The sequence below is a fragment of the Bos mutus genome, chromosome 10 (genome assembly GCF_027580195.1).
Source record: "Bos mutus isolate GX-2022 chromosome 10, NWIPB_WYAK_1.1, whole genome shotgun sequence".
Classification (NCBI taxonomy): Eukaryota; Metazoa; Chordata; class Mammalia; order Artiodactyla; family Bovidae; genus Bos; species Bos mutus.
In genome coordinates, this window is record NC_091626.1 from 73,874,271 (window position 1) to 73,888,362 (window position 14,092).

Genomic DNA, 14,092 nt, shown 5'->3' on the forward strand with positions numbered 1-14,092 from the left:
CAGGTCTGAGAACATTCTCTCTGATTCCTTCTCCCTTCAGACAATAGAGACAATTGCCACTAAGTTCTGGTCCAGCCTCACCCCTCCCATATCTCCTAGAGCCACAGCTTCCTTTGAGAAGGAAGATCTTCCCTTTATTCTCTCTCCACCCCACAGCCTGATGGCCTGGCCTGGCTTTTTCCACTTGCCCCCTTGAGTTTCCTTCTCCCAGGGTTAGTCATCCTCCCAGAGTTGCTTCTGGAGGGAAGTGGTTCAAAAAGAGGGACATCCAAAGGCTGACTGTTTGAAGGGTGGTGAGCCACAGAGAGGGCCTGAGAAACCAAGAGGGCTTTTGCTGAGGCATGCATTTTCCCTCTTAAGCCTCAGCCCATTCCTTTAATCCACATGTATGTTTTAAGCCATATAGACATCAACACAATCCCTAACATCTCTTCTTTCTGATCAGTGTTCAATACCCAGACTAATTCTGGGGTATTGAACGGGTTTGTGTGTGTGTGTGTACACTCAGTTGTGTCTGACTCTTTGTGATCCCATGGACTGTAGCCTACCAGGCTCCTCTATCCATGGGATTCTCCAGGCAAGAACACTGGAGTAGGTTGCCATTTCCTCCTCCAGAGAATCTTCCTGACCTAGGGATTGAACCTGTGTCTCCTGTGTTGGCAGGCAGATTCTTTACCACCTGTTCCACCTGGAAGTCCATAAGTGGCTGCAGTGATCCTTTACTCTTGCTTGGGATGCTCTTTGGAAAAGGAATCTTTCCCAGAGTCTCCCATCCTCAAGCAATTTTACAAGAGAGGAAGCTTGCACAACCCCTGGCCTGTCCCATACTATGTGTAATGTTTTTCACAACCTTTACATTTGAAATCCTATTGCCTCTCCATAAATCTCCTAATCCAACCCAGGAGGTCAGCAAAGCCTGCAAGACTCCCAGCTCACAGGCTCCTTGCTGCTGTGCCGCTAATCAGCTGCCTGTGGATGCCCACCTATCACTGGTTGGTGGGGCACTGGCTGCACTTCTCCAGATCCTCGCTAGAGGGAGCCCTAACATTTATGTTCTCCCAAACCTGCCTGAATATACCTGATGCTTTTGAGGCCCACTCTCCCCTGTTGCTTGACTTGCTAACAACAAATGTCTATAACAGCCACAACTTTTGGGTGCTCAATGTACAGAAAGCTTTCAACTAGTATCTCAGCTTGTCTTCTCATGACCAAAGATGAACACTATTCTCATTCCCATCTTACAGATGAGGACACTGAGGCACAAAGCAGGTCAGCAACTACCCCCAAATAAATGACGTAATACATTATGTATAAAGCGCCATGGGAGCATTGATGAAACAAAATAATCATCATAACTAATGTTTCTTGAGCTCTGTGTGTCCAGACTTGCACTAGAAGCTGCATGAACTCTCCTTAGCCTTCCCACCAGCTGGTCCAGAGATGACATCAGGAGCATGGGCAGGTGTTACTATCAGGAGAAGGAACATGTTATTTAAAAGTCCCTGTCTTTTGACCATCTCCTCTGTTGTCTCTTGTTCTGACCACAAATGTTGTAAATGCATTTGAACAAACCCAGCTTTTCCACCTCTTCTCTAACATCCTCTTATCTGAGTCTTCATGGCATTCATGTCTGGGGTAACTTCATTTCCTCTCACTCCCCCTGGGACCTCTAGCTACACCACTGGGAATTACTGTTAGTCCCAATTTGGAGATGAGGAGACCAGGGCTCAGATAAACCAAGTAACTTGTATAAGTTCATTCAGCTTATAAAGGAAGAATCCCAGTGTCTGAGGAGGGAGGTACGCATGGACATTGGTTAATGTCAAATGCCAGAGCAAGCAAGAAAATTTAGAGCATCACAGGCAAAGGAAACAGCCTGGATGGAAGTACAAAGAGGCGTGTTTGGTTAAGATCTCTAGAAAGATGTGTTTAATGGGAGTACAGTTGGCCCTCTATATCCACGGGTTCTGTATGCATGGATTCAAGCAACTAAAATTGAAGATAATTGAAAAAAAATTCCAGAAACTTCCAAAAGCAAAACTTGAATTTGCACTGTACTGGCCACTATTTACATGGCATTTACATTGCATTAAGTATGATAGCAATCTAGAGATGATTTAAAGTATATGGGGGGATATGCTTCGGTTTATATGCAAATACTACACCATTTTCATAAGGAACTTGAGCATCCACAGATTTTGGTATCCATGGGGCTCCTGGGACCAATCCCTCATGGATACCAAGGGAAAACTGTATAGGGAGTGGAGGGACATGACTTTGTAGCTGGTTGGTGAGGGAACTGGTCTGCCAAGCTGAAAGGTGGCACTACTGTGAGGCAAAGATTTTTTTCTTAATTGAAGTATGGTTGATTTAAATGTTGTTAGTTTCATATGTACAACAAAGTGATTCAGTTTGTCTACATTCATTTTTAGTTCCTTTTTCATTATAGTTCAGTTCAGTTCAGTTGCTCAGTCGTGTCCGACTCTTTGCAACCTTATGAATTGCAGTACACCAGGCCTCCCTGTCCATCAGAAACTCCCAGAGCTTACTCAAACCCATGTCCATAGAGTCAGTGATGCCATCCAACCATCTCATCCTCTGTCGTCCCCTTCTCCTCCCACCTTCAGTCATTCCCAGCATCAGGGTTTTTTCAAATGAGTCAGTTCTTTGCATCAGGTGGCCAAAGTATTGGAGTTTCAGCTTCAGCATCAGTCCTTCCAATGAATATTCAGGACTGATTTCCTTCAGGATGGACTGGTTGGATCTCCTTGCTGTCCAAGGGACTCCCAAGAGTCTTCTCCAACACCATAGTTCAAAAGCATCAATTCTTCGGCGCTCAGCTTTCCTTACAGTCTAACTCTCATATCCATATATGACTACTGGAAAAACCATAGCCTTGACTAGATGGACCTTTGTTGGCAAAGTAATGTCTCTGCTTCTTAATATGCTGTCTAGGTTGGTCATAGCTTTTCTTCCAAGGAGCAAGTCTTTTAATTTCATGGCTGCAGTCACCATCTGCAGTGATTTTAGAACCCCAAAATAAGGTCTATCACTATTTCCCCATCAATTTGCCATGAAGTGATGGGACCAGATGCCATGATCTTAGTTTTCTGAATGTTGAGTTTTAAGCCAACTTTTTCACTTTCCTCTTTCACTTCCATCAAGAGGTTCTTTAGTTATTCTAAGCTTTCTGCCATAAGGGTGGTGTCATCTGCATATCTGAGGTTATTGATATTTCTCCCAGCAATCTTGATTCCAGCTTGTGCTTCATACAGCCCAACATTTCATATGATGTACTCTGCATATAAGGTAAATAAGCAGGGTGCAATAGACAGCCTTGGCGTACTTCTTTCCTGATTTGGGACCAGTCTGTTGTTCTATATCCAGTTCTAACTGTTGCTTCTTGACCTGCATACAGATTCCTCAGAAGGCAGGTCAGGTGTTCTGGTACTCCCATCTCTAAGAGTTTTCCACAGTTTATTGTGATCCACACAATCAAAGGCTTTGGCATAGTCAATAAAGCAGAAGTAGATGTTTTTTTGAAACTCTCTCGCTTTTTTGATGATCCAACAGATGTTGGCAATTTGATCTCTGGTTCCTCTGCCTTTTCTAAATCCAGCTTGAACATCTGGAAGTTCACAGTTCATGTACTGTTGAAGCCTGGCTTAGAGAATTTTGAGCATTACTTTGCTAGCGTGCGAGATGAGTGCAATTGTGCAGTAGTTCATTATAGTTATTTACAAGATATTGAATATAGCTCCCTGCGCTGTGCAGTAGGTGCTTGTTGTTTATCTGTTTTATATATAGTAGTGTGTACATCTTAATCCCAAATTTCAAATTTATCCCTTCTCCCCTTTCCCCTTTGATAATCACAAGTTTATTTTCAATGTCTGTGAGTCTCTTTCTGTTTTATAAATAAGTTCATTTGTATTACTTTTTAGATTCCACATGTAGGTGATATTTGTTTTTGTCTAATTTACTTCATTTAGTATGATAATTAGGTCCAACCATGTAGCTGCAAATGGCATTATTTCATTCTTTTTATGGCTGAGTAATATATATCGGCATGTAGATAAGTATATCACATCTTCTTTATCCATCCATCTGTTGATGGACATTTACACTGTTCCGTGTCTTGACTATTATAAAGAGTGCTGCAGTGATCACTGAGGTTCATGTATCTTTTCAAATTAGAGTTTTTGTATTTTCCAGATGTATGCTCAGGAGTGGGATTGCTAGATCATGTGGCAGCTCGATTGTTTAGTTTTTTGAGAAACCACCATACTGTTTTCCATGGTGGCTGCCCCAGTTTACATTTCCACCAACTGTGCAAGAGAGTTCCCTTCTCTCCACACCCTCTCCAGCATTTGTTATTTCTAGACTTCTGGATGTAGACTTCTGGCCATTCTGACTGGTTTTGATTTGCATTTCTTTAATAATTAGTGATATTGAGCATCTTTTCATGTGCCTTTTGGCTATCTGTATGTCTTTGGAGAAACGCCTCGTTTGGTCTTCTGCCCACTTTTTGATTAGGTTGTTTATTTTTTTGATACTTAGCTGTATGAACTGTTTGTATATTTTGGAATTTAATCCAATGTCGGTCACGTTTCCAGATATTTTCTCTCAGTCTGTAGAGTCTGCCTTTTCATTTTGTTTATGGTTTCCTTCGCTGTGAAAAAACTTTTAAGTTTAGGTCCCATTTGTTTACTTTTGTCTTTGTTTCCATTACTGTGGGAAACAAATCCAAAAAAATAATTGTTTCTATTTATGTCAAGGAGTGTCCTGCCTGTGCTTCCCTCTAAGAATTTGATAGTAGACAGTCCTACAATTAGGTCTTTAATAAATTTTGAGCTTATTTTTGTGTGTGATGTTAGAGAATGTTCTAACATCATTCTTTCACATGTAGCTGTCCAGTTTTCCCTGCCCCACCTACTGAAGAAAGTTTTTCTCCACTGTATATTCTGGCCGCTTTGTCATAGACTGATGATAAGTGCAGGAGTGTAGTTCTGGGCTCTCTGTACTGCTCCATCGGTCTATGTGTCTGCTTGTGCCAATAGTATACTGTTTTGATTATTTTGTGGTATAGTCTGAAGTCAGGGAGTGCGATTTTTCCAGCTCCGTTCCCCTTTCTCAAGATTGCTTTGGCTATTGGAGGCCTTTTTTGTTTCCATGCAAGTCTTAAAACTATTTGTTCCAGTTCTGTGAAAACTGCCACTGGTAATTTCATAGGGATTACACTGAATCTATAGATTGCCTTGGGTAGTACAGTCATTTCAATAACATGGACTGTCCCACTCCAAGAACACAGTAGTTTTTTAAGCAGAGTGTTCCTGTGATCAGATCTATTATTACTTGAACCATTAACCAGAGCACTGCAAAATAATCTATCTGTACAGATAAGGAAACTTGGGCAGAGAAGTTGAATGGTGTGTTTAGGATCTTAGATCATCAGTGACAGGGCAAAACCTTCTTCCCTAATCTTTCAGCTCCTGGTCCTAAACTCTGACTCTAACAGGGACCCAATGTTTGAGTCCAAGAAGACGCCAGCCTGGCACACTTACCCGTGCTAAAAGTCCAGAGACCTCTGCGTCCCACCCACCCCCATGGCCCCAGCCAGGGCCCCTCACACTGCACACTCTGCCACCATTCTGCAGAGAAGTGTGTCATCCATGCTTGGTCTTTTTCATGTTTGTAGGTGCAAACATTTATTTACACAGAAAGAAAGAAAATTCAGAGCCCAGAAGACCTTTTTCACTTTGAATTGCCTTTCATCCCTTCCTGTCCAGGTCAGATCAAAAAGTAATAAATCCTCAGAAAACAGAGTTTCAACCGGTTTAAAGCCTTCCACTGAAGAAGATATACTTCAGTATGGTATTAGCTCCTCAGTGATAACCTGTAACCCTGTAACACTGGGTAAACCCTTTGAAGAATTCTAAGAATCTTCTCACAGGAAAGGGCTCTGGGGCCTCAAGCTGTTCTCTCTGGGTTCCTTTGAGCACAGAGCTTTGAAATGTGGGTGGAGCCAAGGAAAGATGGGGGAGGGTGGGGAGAGGGGAGGAGGAGGGGCGATCAAGGGACAGAAGAACCGGCCGTGCAAAACCTCGGGTAGACAAATGCATCACTGCTGGGGCCAGAGGGCCCTTCCTTCACACATGGCTACGTCCCCTGCCCCCAGCGCAGCAGAATAAATACATTTTGATGATGTTGACTATGGCTCTTCTTTAGGCAAAAAAGAAAGGAGGTCATCGTACAGGAAAGGCAGCAAAGAGACAAAATGAGTCAGGAGGAATATTAGTAATGCTAGGAGCTAGGACTCAAGAGGCATAAAAAGACAAAGTGGTGGCTGTATAAACTTGCCATGAAAGCCGGGACTCTGGAAAGAAAATGGAATGCTGGTCCCACCCCTCCTAACTGCATGATTTGGGGCAAATTACAGAACCTTGTTGAGCCCATTTCTCCTCTGTAAATGGGGATCGTAGAAACCTCTACCATGCAGAGTACCTGTAAGAATTGAGAGATAAACCATGTAGAAGCACTTCGCCTGGTACCCAGCACCTACCAAGTGCCCCATAAATATGTTATTATTAATTAAAAATTCAGGATTGTCCTCCTCCATACAAAAAAAGTCTGTCACCTCCATGAACTTGTCTTGTTTCTTCTTTATTATGTCTACAAATAATACATTTGTATTATATATGTCTACAAAATACATTTGTTACATGTATACATTTTAATTCTTCCTTCTTCACCTTAGCCACATTCAGTTAATCAGTTTCTTATGAACAAAGCAAACTTCCCAGCCTGCTCTATGTTAGGAAAGCCCGCCTCCTCTTTCTTCATCGTTAACTAAGTTTTGCTTTGTTTCTTATTTTCTGAAATGTTGTCGGCCCCAGGTTCCTCCTCCCCAGAGGCAGCAGCAGGGCACCATAGTTTCCATCTCACCAAGTAGGTAACGGGGCATCCTGGGGAGATAATGGACTTCAAAGAGCACAGGACCACTTACACAGAAGGGCCCACAGTCTCTGGGTAGAGGGTGATGGAGCAGAAACCATACAAATGCTCACCTCCCATTACTGTCCTCCAATTTTTCCTGTCTCCCACAATTAACATCAATTAAGCTTTGCTTTTTAAATCCTTTATCTGCCCTCTGGGGTCATTAGCTTTCATCCAGTCAGCGGTTGGCAGCCAGAACCGGCCCTGATACTTCTCAGAAACCTCAAAGTCCAGAGTTAGATAATTTTTTAGAAATCTTAACATGGCTCTTTACCTTGAATGTTTCAGCTCTGACAGAAGCCCCTGGAACATAGATCCTGAAGAAGTGATATTGAGGGGTGGGGGGAGGTGGGGAAGATCACTAGCTTTGTCTGTTTTCTGTCCCATGTGCTGAGGGTGGGCAGGCCAGCATTGAGACAGACTAGTAAACCAATTTATTTTGCAACTAATTTAGCAGCTGTAAGCAGACAGCTCAGGCAGTAAAGAATCTACCTGCAATGCGGGAAATCCGAGTTTGATCCATGGGTTGGAAAGACCTCCTGGAGAAGAGAATGGCAACCCACTCCAGTATTCTTCCTGGACAATTCCATGGACAAAGGCACGTGGCAGTCCATGGGGTCACAGAGTCAGACCCGACTGAGAGACTAACACTTTCAAGTAGATTTTAAATTTTTTATTTGGTATGTAATTTTAACTCATTTTGTCTCCTTCCAACTCTGATACCCCACAGCTCTTTTACCAGCCAAAGTGGGAAAGGGGTAAAACTGGGATGGGATCCTCACTGATAGGCTACCTACCAGATGACATCTGGAGATTCTTATTCTAAAGCATTTGTCTACTGAAATCTTGAAAATCTCTCCTTTTCTAACTCTCTGTTCCACCTCCTCACACTCCCACTTGCACTGTTCCCCGCCCCCACCCGCCCATGCTAAGTCACTTTGGTCCTGTCTGACGCTTTGTGATTGTATGGACTGTAGCCTCCCAGGCTCCTCTATCCATAGAATTCCCTAGGGAAGAATACTGGAGTGGGTTACCAAGACCTCATCCAGAGGATCTTCCTGACCCAGGGATTGAACCCAAGTCTCTTATGTCTCCTGCTTTGGCAGGCGGATTCTTTACTGCTAGCACCACCTGGGAAGCCTCTTCCACCCCTACCCTTGACCCCAAAAAAGAACTGAAGGCAGAGTCCCTCATTGATATATCGAAGTAACAACTCCTGCAGTATATGTGTGTTACCACTAGATGGGATTAAAGGTCCCAGTCCTATTGCTGTTTTTTGTGCCAGATACCTGGCTGGGCATGAAGAATGCAACGGTGAACAAAAAAGACGGAGTCCCAACCCCACCAAAAACTCCAGATCTAGCAAGAAACAGACATTGGACAAAATATTATAAATAGTTAAATTACATTGCTGGAAGGAAGTGTCCAGAGCCTAATGCTGGGAGTGGGCAGAGATGGGAAAACTTACCCCATATTCTAGGGGCTTCTGCACATGCTCCAGCCACTTTGCACGTTGGTAGGGCCTTGTGACTGGTTCAGGGCAATGGGTGTGAGTGTAAACCATATGACACTTTACAGCCAAAGCAGAGAAAAGTGAGTGTAATTTCTCCATGCTTCTCTCTCCCTTTGCGGTGGTAGCTGGTGCTATGACAGATAGTCAAGCCTTTTGTCAGCCTGAACTGCCTGGGTGACTGTCTGGAGCAGAGCCCTCACTAACCCCCATGCCTGACCCCAGACCTTCACTGCTCACATTGGGTCAGCAGCATGAGTTTTTATTGAATTAAGTCATAGAGACAGGGAGCGGTAATTTGTTTCTGCAGCCTAACCTAGAACGTGTGTTTGTCTGACTGAGGACCAGGGATGGAACTAAGAGTGAGATCCTTTTTCCCTAAGTGAGTAGACCTTACATGAGAGGCACAGACTTTGTGAGGACAGAGAAAACACCTCCAATCCTCCTGAGACCAGTGGGAAGAGAGGAAAGCTCCCTAACCGTTTTCTTACCGTTCCAAGCCAGGTACTGAGCGTATGACAGCAGAGCAGAGGGTATGACTGTTCCAGCAGACCTGAGTCAGGCAGGGAAGGGCACGTCTGTAGGCAGCTGGTCTCGGCAGGACCAGCTCACACTCTGTTGTCTCAGACTGGCCGCAGAGATGGCTGTCTTTACTGAATTAAGATGTGGGATGTCTTTTTATACCTGCCACCATATAAAGAAAGAGAGCAGTCAGGTATTTCACAGCCGGGCTTAACTAGGCACCAGTAACCCACCAGCCAACTTTCTTTTCAGGTACGTATTTTGGGGGAACTTCTTACTTTGATATAATTTCATAATTACAGGGAAAAAAATGGGAAAAGAGAGAAAAGAACACTCATTTACCCTTCGCCCAGATTCACGAGTGCACTTCTGAAGAGTTTCTAGAAAACAACTGATCTCTTCCATATCAAACATAGCTTTAATGCCTGACTCAAACTTCAATATCACATTCAAGTTTCATAAGCTAGTTTTATATTTAAGACTTGAAAAATTTTCAGAGTATCCTTAAGAGATAAAAAGTCCTTTCAAACTCATAAAGAAAAAGTGAAACTCCTGAGAAAAGTAGGTAAAGGCTTTAAGTAGCCAGTTACAAAAGAGGTACAATTGACAAACAGAATTTGGAAAAAATTCAGCCTCTTTAGTAAGTAAATAAACACACGTGGAAACCTGACTGTCTACCAACTGGCCAGGCTGTCCACGGGTGTCCGTGCTAATGATGGAGACAGGCTGAGCCAATGGGCACCCTTGTACCTCAGTGCTCGTTCTGAAAATCGTTGCAGCTTTCTAACTGGCCTACCTGGCAACAATGAAAACAATTTTTTCTTTTCTTTTTAAATTCACGTTCCTTTTAACACAGCAGTTTTTTAAATTTTTTTTTTATTGTGGTAAAAGTCACATAACCAAAACATACCATTTTAACTATACTCAGTGACACCAAGCACACCTGTATTGCTGGGCAACTCTCACCATTATCCATCTCTCGAACCTCTCACTCTCCCAAACTGAAATTCCATTCCCACCAAACACCAATTCCCCATCCCCAACCCCCCTCCTCTCCCCCCATATCCACCCCCATCTCCAACATAGCAATCTTAATTCTAGGAGTTTATCTGAGGGAAATAAGCAAATAGGTACCCCCAATCCTCCCCTGAGCAGAAGACAACAGGAGACATTATTTTCACCAGAGGAAATGTCAAAAAGTGGAGACTTTGGTAAAATAAACAATAGTATTTCATACAAAGCTCTAGCACCACCTACACTGCATTTACCAAAGGCTCTGTTCTCAACATTTTGTGTGTATTAACTCACCCAATCCCCCCAACAAATAGGCACTACAATAGCATTTTACACATGATAAAGCTCAGTTGCAGAGGGGCTCACTATTTCATCCCGGGTCATAAAACTGATAAATGTGGAGCCAACCTTGGCGCCCAGGCAGGCTGCCCTGTTAGACAAGCATCATCCAGCCTCCCACAGAGTGTGGAGGCCTCTCTCTGCCATCGCTGAGATGACAGAATAGATTTATATTCACTGTCAGGGATAAGTATTCCTAATATATGATGGAGAAAGGCAGACTAAGAAACATTATGTACAGTATGAAAACCATTTTTAATAAGGAATTATGTATACACTTATCTAACAATGTGTAAAACACATTCCTCAAGTGGAAGATTAGTAGTGTCAGCATGGTGGGAGATTTTTGCTTCACTTTGCTTCTTTTTATCTGCTATACTTTCTGCAATGATAGTGTAATTCTTGTCATGTAAGATTTTAAATGACTCTTTCCACTACCCAGTCCCGCCTTCTCCTCTTTCCTTCTACGGGTATGGGTCCTCCCGAATAAACAGTCTGCACACTGAACTCCATCTTGGAGTCAGCTTCCCAGAGACCCAGCCTGGGAAAGTTGATGCCGGCAGTGGCCCAAGGAAGCAGCCAGTAGACTTATGTGGGCAGCTGGCTCGCTCACCAGCCAGCTGGCAGTGGGGACCCGTCCCTGAGGGTGGCTGGAGTACACACAGCCTCTGATACAATCACTAAATCACACCACTAAAGTGGTGACACAGGATAGTACACAGGTGGGAAAGTGAAAGTCGCTCAGTCATGTCCATCTGTTTGCAACTTCATGGACTAACAGTCCATGGAATTCTCCAGGCCAGAATACTGGAGTGGGTAGGCCATCCCTTCTCCAGGGGATGGAGTCCCTTCCCAACCCAGGGACTGAACCCAGGTCTCCCGCATTGCAGACAGATTCTTCACCAGCTGAGCCACAACTTGTGCCATGTAATGGTGTTATTAAAGTGTCACAAAAAGAGTGACCTTGGACTTCTGTGGTCGTCCAGTGGCTAAGACTTCGTGCTCCCAATGCAGGGGGCCTGGGCTCAATTGCTGATCAGGGAACTAGATCCCACATGCCATAAAGAAGAGTTTGCATGCCACAACTAAAGAGCCCACATGCAGCAAAGGAGACCTGGCACAGCCAAGTAAGTAAAAATTTAATTTTTTTTTTAAAAAGAGTAACGTCGAGGGCAGTGAGACAGGATGTCTGTTGCTACATTGTTGGAGTTCTACAAAAAGAATATAGTTCAGAGTACGACTGAGAACCGTTAACAAGCAGTTGAAAGTCAGGTGACAACATCAGAAGCTCTCCATAAAAGTACATGAAGAGGCTTTCCTCACCTGAAGATGGAGGACAAAAATGGAGTCTTAGTAGGAAGTGTAGCCCAAACTCCAGTGAAGGTTAAAACTCCCAGTCCAGGCAGGTCTGTTCTACCAAAGCTGAAAGCAATTTGGTTAGGGGAAATGAACTCTGACCCATGGGGTGGAATGTCTGGGTTGATTTCTCCCAAACATTTGAAGTAATTCCCAGATTTCTCTAAACTCTCTGAGCCTAAGGATGACCCACCTCTCTCATGAAGAGCTGGGATCACTCCCTCACTTAAAGACAATGCAGAGAATACAGAGGCCTCTACCTCCCCTCCTGGCCACTTGGTCTAACGTGAACATGAAGTTGCTCAGTCGTGTCCGACTCTTTGCTACCCCATGGACTGTAGCCTACCAGGCTCCTCTGTCCATGGGATTTTCCAGGCAATCGTACTGGAGTGGATTGCCATTTCCTTCTCCAAGGGATCTTCCCAACCCAGGGATTGAACCCGAGTCTCCCGCATCGTAGACAGACGCTTTACCGTCTGAGCCACCAGGGAAGTCTCTACTAGGGTTAAGTTGCAGCTCCACCTAGCTGCGTATCTGCTGGGCTGACAAGGAAAATACGGCCACCACCCCCCCCAACCAACCCCCCCCTCGCAGTGGAGCAGCAAGCCCTCCCAAGCAGGCACACACATGGGACTGGGCCCTGAGGGCTCTTAATTAAAGAGGCTAGAACACAACACTGCATGAGAGGACATGTCTTGGTCTGGAAGTACTTTTCTGGAATACAGAATTTAACATCCTGGCAAGGACCCCGAGAAATGGCATGTACTTGCTACGAGGCTGTATTCTAGATACGCAGAAAAAGCAGTGGCTTCCGGTAAGTGAAAGGGAGAAAGGCCGGAATTTCACCCTCTGCAGATGCTAGAAGAAAGACTCAGAGAAGTGGGCTCCCTGGAATAGACACATTATATACGGCCAGAATACCCACCAAACAATTATATTTCACAGACAGAGTACACATGTGTGAGGCACACTGGTGTCACTCAGAAGTTTGGTGGTGACTCCTCTTTCAAGACCACTGGGGATAGTAGGAAGCAGGTTATTACTATTAGTTAGCTTAATCCTATAAAGATAATAGGAACCCCACCCCTTAGAAATAGAAGCCAGATAATGATGCTTAACTCTCAGAATGGATCTGATTATCATGAGTGGCAAGGTTGGAATAATAGCCAAGAGGGTTTGGCCAAGATATTTATAGAAATTGTTAATAGAACTCAGCATCCTTAGGGGGCAAAAAAAAAAAAAAACAACTGCTGTCTGACTTACCATCAGAATAAACTGAAAATGGATGATCAAGAAACAGTTGCCCCAATAAAAATCCAACATCACTTACTCAGTTATTGGACTTAACCAAGGTTTCAGATTTGGAGCCAACAATGGAAGGAAAGGCTAGGTTCCCAGAAGAAAGAACTTTGCAGAAGAAGATCTACAAATGGCCAATAATAATTCATGGAAACCTGCTGAGTACCAGTTGTTTTCAGAAACGTGCAAATTAAAACCATGATGAGACATCATTTCACACCCATTAAAATGACTGTTACCTGAAAGACTGGCATTATCAAATGTTGAGCAGAATGTGGAACTTTTGATTTGGGGATCCAAGTTCAGTCTCATTATCATCAGGTGGTAGACCTAGTGTAATCAAAGCACATGACCAGAAGCCAGCACTTCCCTCCCCTAGACCCACTGAAGGACATAAAGGGTACAGGTTCTGAAGGCTTCCTTCCATGGCTTTTTAAAAACCTTTAGTTCCATTGTGAAGATATAGTGTTGTTTTTCACTCAGTTGTGTCTGACTCTTTGCAACCCCATGGACTGCAGCATGAAAGGCTTTTCTGTCGTTCACTATCTCTTGGAGTTTGCTCAAATTCATGTCTGTTGAAATCTGTGATGCTATCTAACCATCTTATCCTCCGCCACCCCTTACTCCTTTTGCCTTCAATCTTTCCCAGCATCATGGTCTTTTCCAGTGAGTTGACACTTCACATCAGGTGGCCAAAGTATAGGAGCTTCAGCTTCAGCAACAGTCCTTGCAGTGAATACTCGGGGTTGATTTCCTTTAGGATTGACTGGTTTGATCTCCTTGCAGTCCAAGGGACTCTCAAGAGTCTTCTCCAGCACCACAATTTGAAATCATCAATTCTTTGGCACTCAGCCATCATGAAGATATATTACCTCTGAAAACCTCAATGTGGACCTTTCTGGATTTTTTTCCCCACGCTGTACAATCTGTATAGTAACCTATTCTTTAGACTTAATTTTAGATTTATAGAGAAATCAAGAAGATCGTATGGAACGTTCCACTACCCCTCTCCAGTCTCCCCTATTAGTAACATCTTACTTTATATGGCACATTTTTTAT